At 49.2% G+C, this 6,162-nt stretch overlaps 1 protein-coding gene across 2 annotated transcripts in view; it reads right to left on the reverse strand.

The window, feature by feature from the left end:
- The window catches only part of FAM167A (family with sequence similarity 167 member A), a 29,389-nt gene extending 23,677 nt beyond the window's left edge, over positions 1-5,712 (reverse strand). Inside the window, exon 1 of one of the 2 annotated variants that reach the window (XM_081904451.1) lies at positions 5,671-5,712. The gene's annotated coding sequence lies outside the window, so the exon portion shown is untranslated. Of the gene's footprint in view, positions 1-4,989; positions 5,011-5,670 lie in introns of those variants that run through there. The other variant, XM_081904452.1, reaches the window with a different exon arrangement.
- Between the last annotated feature and the right edge of the window lie 450 nt (positions 5,713-6,162).

The raw sequence follows: 6,162 nt of genomic DNA on the forward strand, positions 1-6,162 counted from the left end.
CCAGGCACAACGATGGGGGTGGAGATATTCCTTCGGGTGTACAGGGCCGAGGCCGTTTAGGCTTTCTCTCTTCTGTTCATGTTTTTGTGTGTGTTTTTTTAAGGAGAAATTTTATTTTATTTTGTTTTATTGACAGGATCCACACCTGGGAGGCAGTGGGTCTCCTACATCAAGCTTCAGCACTTTCTCTGTGGCAACTTTGCATTGATAAACGTTGCCATAGTGATCAGCGAAGAGATGGCCAGCAAGCTTTGAAGCCACGGGTGAGCAACGAGGCTCTTCAAAAAAGAAAAGAATAAAAACATCTTCTACAGCCACACTTTCTCTCCTGTCCTTCAGTGGCAAGGGAAAAAACAAGCAGGGGGGGGTGATGGGCTGTGTGAAAGAAAACTGGGTGCCAGATTGAAAAGAGATTTTAATTTTTTTGTTTTGTTTTAGAGGACGGGTGATGCATGGGCAATCCCACTCCCGAATACTTGCCTACATTTGAAGGAGGGAAATAGGCAAATGGAATGGCTGATGGGACTTGTAGTTTAGCAACAACTCTGGAGGGCCAAAGGAGCCCCACTCAATTTAGGCCCTAAAACTTTTGGGGGGGGATAGAAACAGTGGCAGAAGAAGGGGGCGGTTTGACCCGGGTGTCACCACTGAAGGGGGGTGACAAAATGCTGGGCGGCACTCACCACGGGGCCTGTAGTGTGCCCGAGCCACGTGACTCTCCTGGGAGAGACCTCATGCTGGGCCCAGGGGTAACCTGAGCAACGCAATCCAGGTCTGGTCCCGAATCCAAGGGTTCCATGAGGAGTCAGTCCGACAGGGCCAAGGCAGGACACGAGGCAGGAAGCCAGGCAAGGTCAGGCACAGGATCACAGGCAGGTTCTAGCAAACAGCAACATTGTTCCCGCAACCTGGGGCAGGGTCCAGCAGCCTTTTATCTCTGTCGGGGTAATGGCCAGTCCTGATCCCCCGGTGACTCACCTCCCTGTCTCGCCCGAAGGCGAGCACTCTTCCTGTGAGTACTCAGGTCTCTCCTTCTCTCAGACCTGAGTCTCTGCAGCTCGGGAGACGTTGGTGGGTTACTAGACCCAGAGGCCGCCTCAGCCTCCCCTGACCCAACCGGTAGTGGAGCAGCTGTAAGTGATTGCCCAGCTGGAGGCAACGAGGTAATCCCCACATCTGGAGCCAGGGCAGGCTCAGGCCCCGGACTCGGACCAGCTGGTGTTTGTTGCAGGGGAATCTCTGAAGACTAGGGCTCTTCAGAATCAGGCCCCAGACTAGGTTCAGCTGCCGCGTGAACCTCTGGTGCGGACTGAGACTCCTCTGGCTCTGAGTCCGAGCCCAAGTCCCAGGCCATCACAGACACGGTGGCTTGGGCGTCCACAGGCTTCATGCTGCCCAAACAGTCTGCCCACTGCCTCACCCCCAGCTGTAGGGTGGCTGAGTGGGAGGAGGCAGGCAGACTCCTCGGAGGCCCCGAGGCACATCCTGCCCGGCTTGCCCCACCCCTGGGCGCAGGGCATGCGCACTGCCCCAGTCGCCCAATCGGCTTGCTCCGCCACTGGGCAGAAATGGCCTGCAGGGCACGGACTAGGCACCCCTGGGTTCGGGTTCTGCATGCACACAATGTTAAGTGACCATTCAGTAAACCAGGCTTCCTCAACCTCGGCCCTCCAGATGTTTTGGGGCTACAATTCCCATCATCCCTGACCACTGGTCCTGCTAGCTAGGGATCATGGGAGTTGTAGGCCAAAAACATCTGGAGGGCCGAGGCTGAGGAAGCCTGCAGTAGACTGCCATCCATGTCAGACCTATGCCAAGGGCCAAGGATTGATCAAGGCCCCAGATCCCCCGTTAAAAATAAACCCCCAACAACTTGGAATTCCAGTTCTTATCAGCATGAGGCCATCATTTCGATTTCCTATCGCGCCGCTAAATATTTGATGTAAAAAAAAGGATTAGAAAATTCGCAGGAACAAATTCATTTCAGCCCTGCTGAGAGTCCTTAGCGTTTGCTGACAACAGGATGCAATTTTCTAGTGCTTTTGCAGAAGGAGGTTGAGAAATTGCAGAACAGCATTTTTCCACCTCCCCAAAGCTGTGCATTGCAAAAAAAAAAAAAAGGAACATCCTGCTCATTTAAATGGATGCATGGACGTGAGCCTGCAAATGGGTAAACAAATATAGGAGCTAAGCCAATGAATAATAAATGGGAGATTCATATTATATCAGCGCATTATGCCCTTGGGGAAATCTGTCCCAGGGTCTGTTTGATTGACCCTTGGGTGGGGGTGGGGGGTTGTCACATGGTGCTAAGATTGCCAGAATTTTTAACTCAAGAAATCCTGCATTTCAAGGCATGTGCAATGTACTGGTCAGAGTGCTGGACAAGGATTGGGAAGATTTGAGTTCAAATCCCACTGCAGTCATGAAGCTCACTGGATAACCTTGGGTCTAGACTGTCTTTCAACCTATCCGACCTAGCAGAGTTGTTGTGGGCAAAAAAGGGGAGTAGAGAATGAAGAATGTTACCTTGAACTCCTTGGTTGAATTATAATAATTGTGTTGCTTTTCAACATCTACATGAAGCCACTGGGAGAGATCATCAGGGGGTTTGGGCTGGGTGTCCATCAATATGCGGATGATACCCAGCTCTAACTCTCTTTCAAATCAGAACCAGTGAAGGCAGTGAAGGTCCTGTGTGAGTGTCTGGAGGTGGTTGGTGGATGGATGGTGGCTAACAGATTGAGGTTGAATCCTGACAAAACAAAAGTACTGTTTTGGGGGGACAGGAGGCAGGCAGGTGTGGAGGACTCCCTGGTCCTGAATGGAGTAACTGTGCCCCTGAAGGAGCAGGTGCACAGCCTGGGAGTCATTTTGGACTCACAGCTGTCCATGGAGGCACAGGTCAGTTCTGTGTCCAGGGCAGCTGTTTATCAGCTCCATCTAGTACACAGGCTGAGACCCTATCTGCCCATGGACTGTCTCGCCAGAGTGATGCATGCTCTGGTTATCTCCCGCTTGGACTACTGCAATGTGCTCTATGTGGGGCTACCTTTGAAGGTGACTCAGAACTACAACTAATCCAGAATGCGGCAGCTAGACTGGTGACTGGGAGCGGCCACCGAGACCACATAACACTAGTCTTGAAAGACCTACAGTGGCTCCCAGTATGTTTCCGAGCACAATTCAAAGTGTTGGTGCTGACCTTTAAAGCCCTAAATGGCCTCGGTCCAGTATACCTGAAGGAGCATCTCCACCCCCATCATTCTACCCAGAGACTGAGGTCCAGCTCCGAGGGAACCAGGCAGAGGGCCTTCTCGGTAGTGGCACCTGCCCTGTGTTGGTGCTGACCTTTAAAGCCCTAAATGGCCTCGGTCCAGTATACCTGAAGGAGCATCTCCACCCCCATCATTCTACCCAGAGACTGAGGTCCAGCTCCGAGGGAACCAGGCAGAGGGCCTTCTCGGTAGTGGCACCTGCCCTGTGGAACGCCCTTCCACCAGATGTCAAAGATAACAACAACTACCAGACTTTTAGAAGTCATCTGAAGGCAGCCCTGTTTAGGGAAGCTTTTAATGTTTGATGTATCACAGTATTTTAATATTTTGTTGGAAGCCTCCCAGAGTGGCTGGGGAAGCCCAGCCAGATGGGTGGGGTATAAATTATTATTATTATTATTATTATTATTATTATTATTATTATTATTATTTGTGGCATTCTGCCTTTTTAGGTAGGTACGTTTTTGAACACAGAAAAGGATCCCTTTGTGCTTACAGTGGTACCTTGGGTTAAGCACTTAATTCGTTTCTATTCTTAACCTGAAACTGTTCTTAACCTGAAGCACCACTTTAGCTAATGGGGCCTCTTGCTGCCGCTGCACGATTTCTGTTCTCATCCTGAAGCAAAGTTCTTAACCCGAGGTAATATGTCTGGGTTAGCGGAGTCTGTAACCTGAAGCGTGTGTAACCTGAAGGTACCACTGTATTTGCAAACTGTGCTAAAAATGAATCCACCCCATTTGATAGCAAACAACAAGAGCAACAACCTTCCTTACTTTCTTTTTGGCTTCTAAAGCAGCCCTTCCAAACTCGGATCCTTAGGAGTTAGGAACTTAGGAAGGTGTCTTATATACCAACTCAGACCACTGGTTCATCTGAGCAGTGACTTTCCGGGGTCTGAGGCAGGAGATGTTCCTTACCAAAGGTTGAACCTGAGACCGTCTGCATGCCAAGCCGATCTCCTGAGCATCTTCCCCCAGGGGCTGAGATCAAAACTTGTCACTATCTGTGGAAGAGAGCCCACCTTTTGATTGCTTTTCTTTCACATTTTCAAAAAGAGGATGCAGAACAGCAGACAAAAGGAGAGAGGGAGGGAAAACCCACCCATCAATGAGAACTGCAAAGGGTGTGGAAGTAAGGCTTTCGAAGACAGGGGTGGGGAGCTGAGTCTGCAATCATATGAAAATCACAGACTCTGAGGGGAGAAATTCGATCCAGTTCTCATTCAAAGGCGAACCGACAAAATTTGCACTTTTTGAAATAATATGCGGAGTCCTCTTCTCAAATTCACACTTGTGCGAATTTTGCTGGGCAAGTATCAGGCATGAATGTGTATACACTGGAATGAAGCATGCATAGAAATGCACATTTTGGTGAAAACAGCATATGAAAATGCATTAAATTGGGGGAAATTGCTTTGCAAAAAAAAATGTAGATCAGGGTGGGGGGGAATGCACACAGAAATGTTCGCAGGCAGAGAAATTTGCACTAAAATACAGATGAATGTTCATGAGGACTAGTAGATTTTTCTCCTTACAATCAAATTCATGGGGAAATGTGGAGTACTGGATTCAAGATAGGAAGAATAAGAAAAACAGAGAGAGACCGGAATGGGCGGATCTGCCCAGCCCTCGTTCCCTCCAGCCACAGAAGCCACAGGACCCATCACATTCAACTAGGTGCAACATGGGTTCGAACAGAATCTCACCACCTTTTCTGCTCGCTGTATTTGTGGACGCTGCTTCATTCAAACTGCTGCTCCTCATTCCACATCTCCCCACAACTGTAAGGCATCTCAGCTGCTCTTACTTGAAACCTCGCGTCCTATTGTCCTTCTATCGTTGACACCACGCTTCCATGAGGTCCCTCAATATCCAATGTGTCAAGATCCGGATTTCGTCGTGCACCACTCATGACTTCTTGGCAGGGTGTGTGTGAGAGAGAGAGCGGTCAGAAGGAGTGCTGTTGTGGGGCTGCTCACACACCCAGCAAGCAACAGGCTCAGAAATAAAGCCTGCCTTCCCTTATCAGAAGATAAGCAGAGAGACATCTATCCTAATTCCTCTAAGCAGGTTTTAGGGGACGAAGGGGCGTGTTCCTTTCTGCGGAACCGGCTGCCGAAGCTGCACTCTTGCAGTCGCAACCTTTGTGGTTTTTAGAAATATATGCACATATATAGGATGAAATTGCGCAGGGGAACAAGATACGTAAATGTCAAAGTCTCCACCTGCTGGTAAGAGCCCTGGGGTAAGTGTGGGTGCAAGAATTTACACACCATTGAGAAGGTACCAGTAATATCTTCAGGAAACGATCATTCCCTGCCTCCTTTCAGGTGGTGGGTGGGATGGAAGGTGGCAGAGAAGCTGGAGAGTTAAAAATATATTAAACTTACCAGAATTTGCATGGCGTCAGGGGCATCCCCCATTAATATTCCTCTGCCTCTCAAAGCTCCGCTTTCTAACTTGAATATCTTCAGCTGTGCTGCTGCTGATGTTGCTTCCAGTCCTCCTCTAAACCTCCAAGTCACTGGCTGTGTCTCTCTTGGCTTTGAAAAATGTGTGTGCATCTTTTTTTCAAAGGGACTTCTCTCCCACCGTATGTGTGTGTGGTTGCGTCAAGGCCGTTGCCTAGCTACCGCCGTACTATTCCAGTTTGAGGCTTTTCATGCCGGTATTTCTGTCCGCCGTCTCTCATTCATGCCAACCAGCCTGGGATTCTGCCTCCCACTAAGACATAACCCTGAAGAGACCCAAAAGAGAAAAGAATGCCTCTCTTTTTTTTCTTTTTTTTAACTGAGGCTGGGTCCTAAGACCTGCCAGGTTTCATTCAAGATTCCTTGCAAGGGGAGTTCCAGGTGCCTAGAAAAAATCATAGAGTAGGAAAG

Source organism: Podarcis melisellensis (assembly GCF_964234715.1).
Source record: "Podarcis melisellensis genome assembly, chromosome: 3".
NCBI lineage: Eukaryota > Metazoa > Chordata > Lepidosauria > Squamata > Lacertidae > Podarcis > Podarcis melisellensis.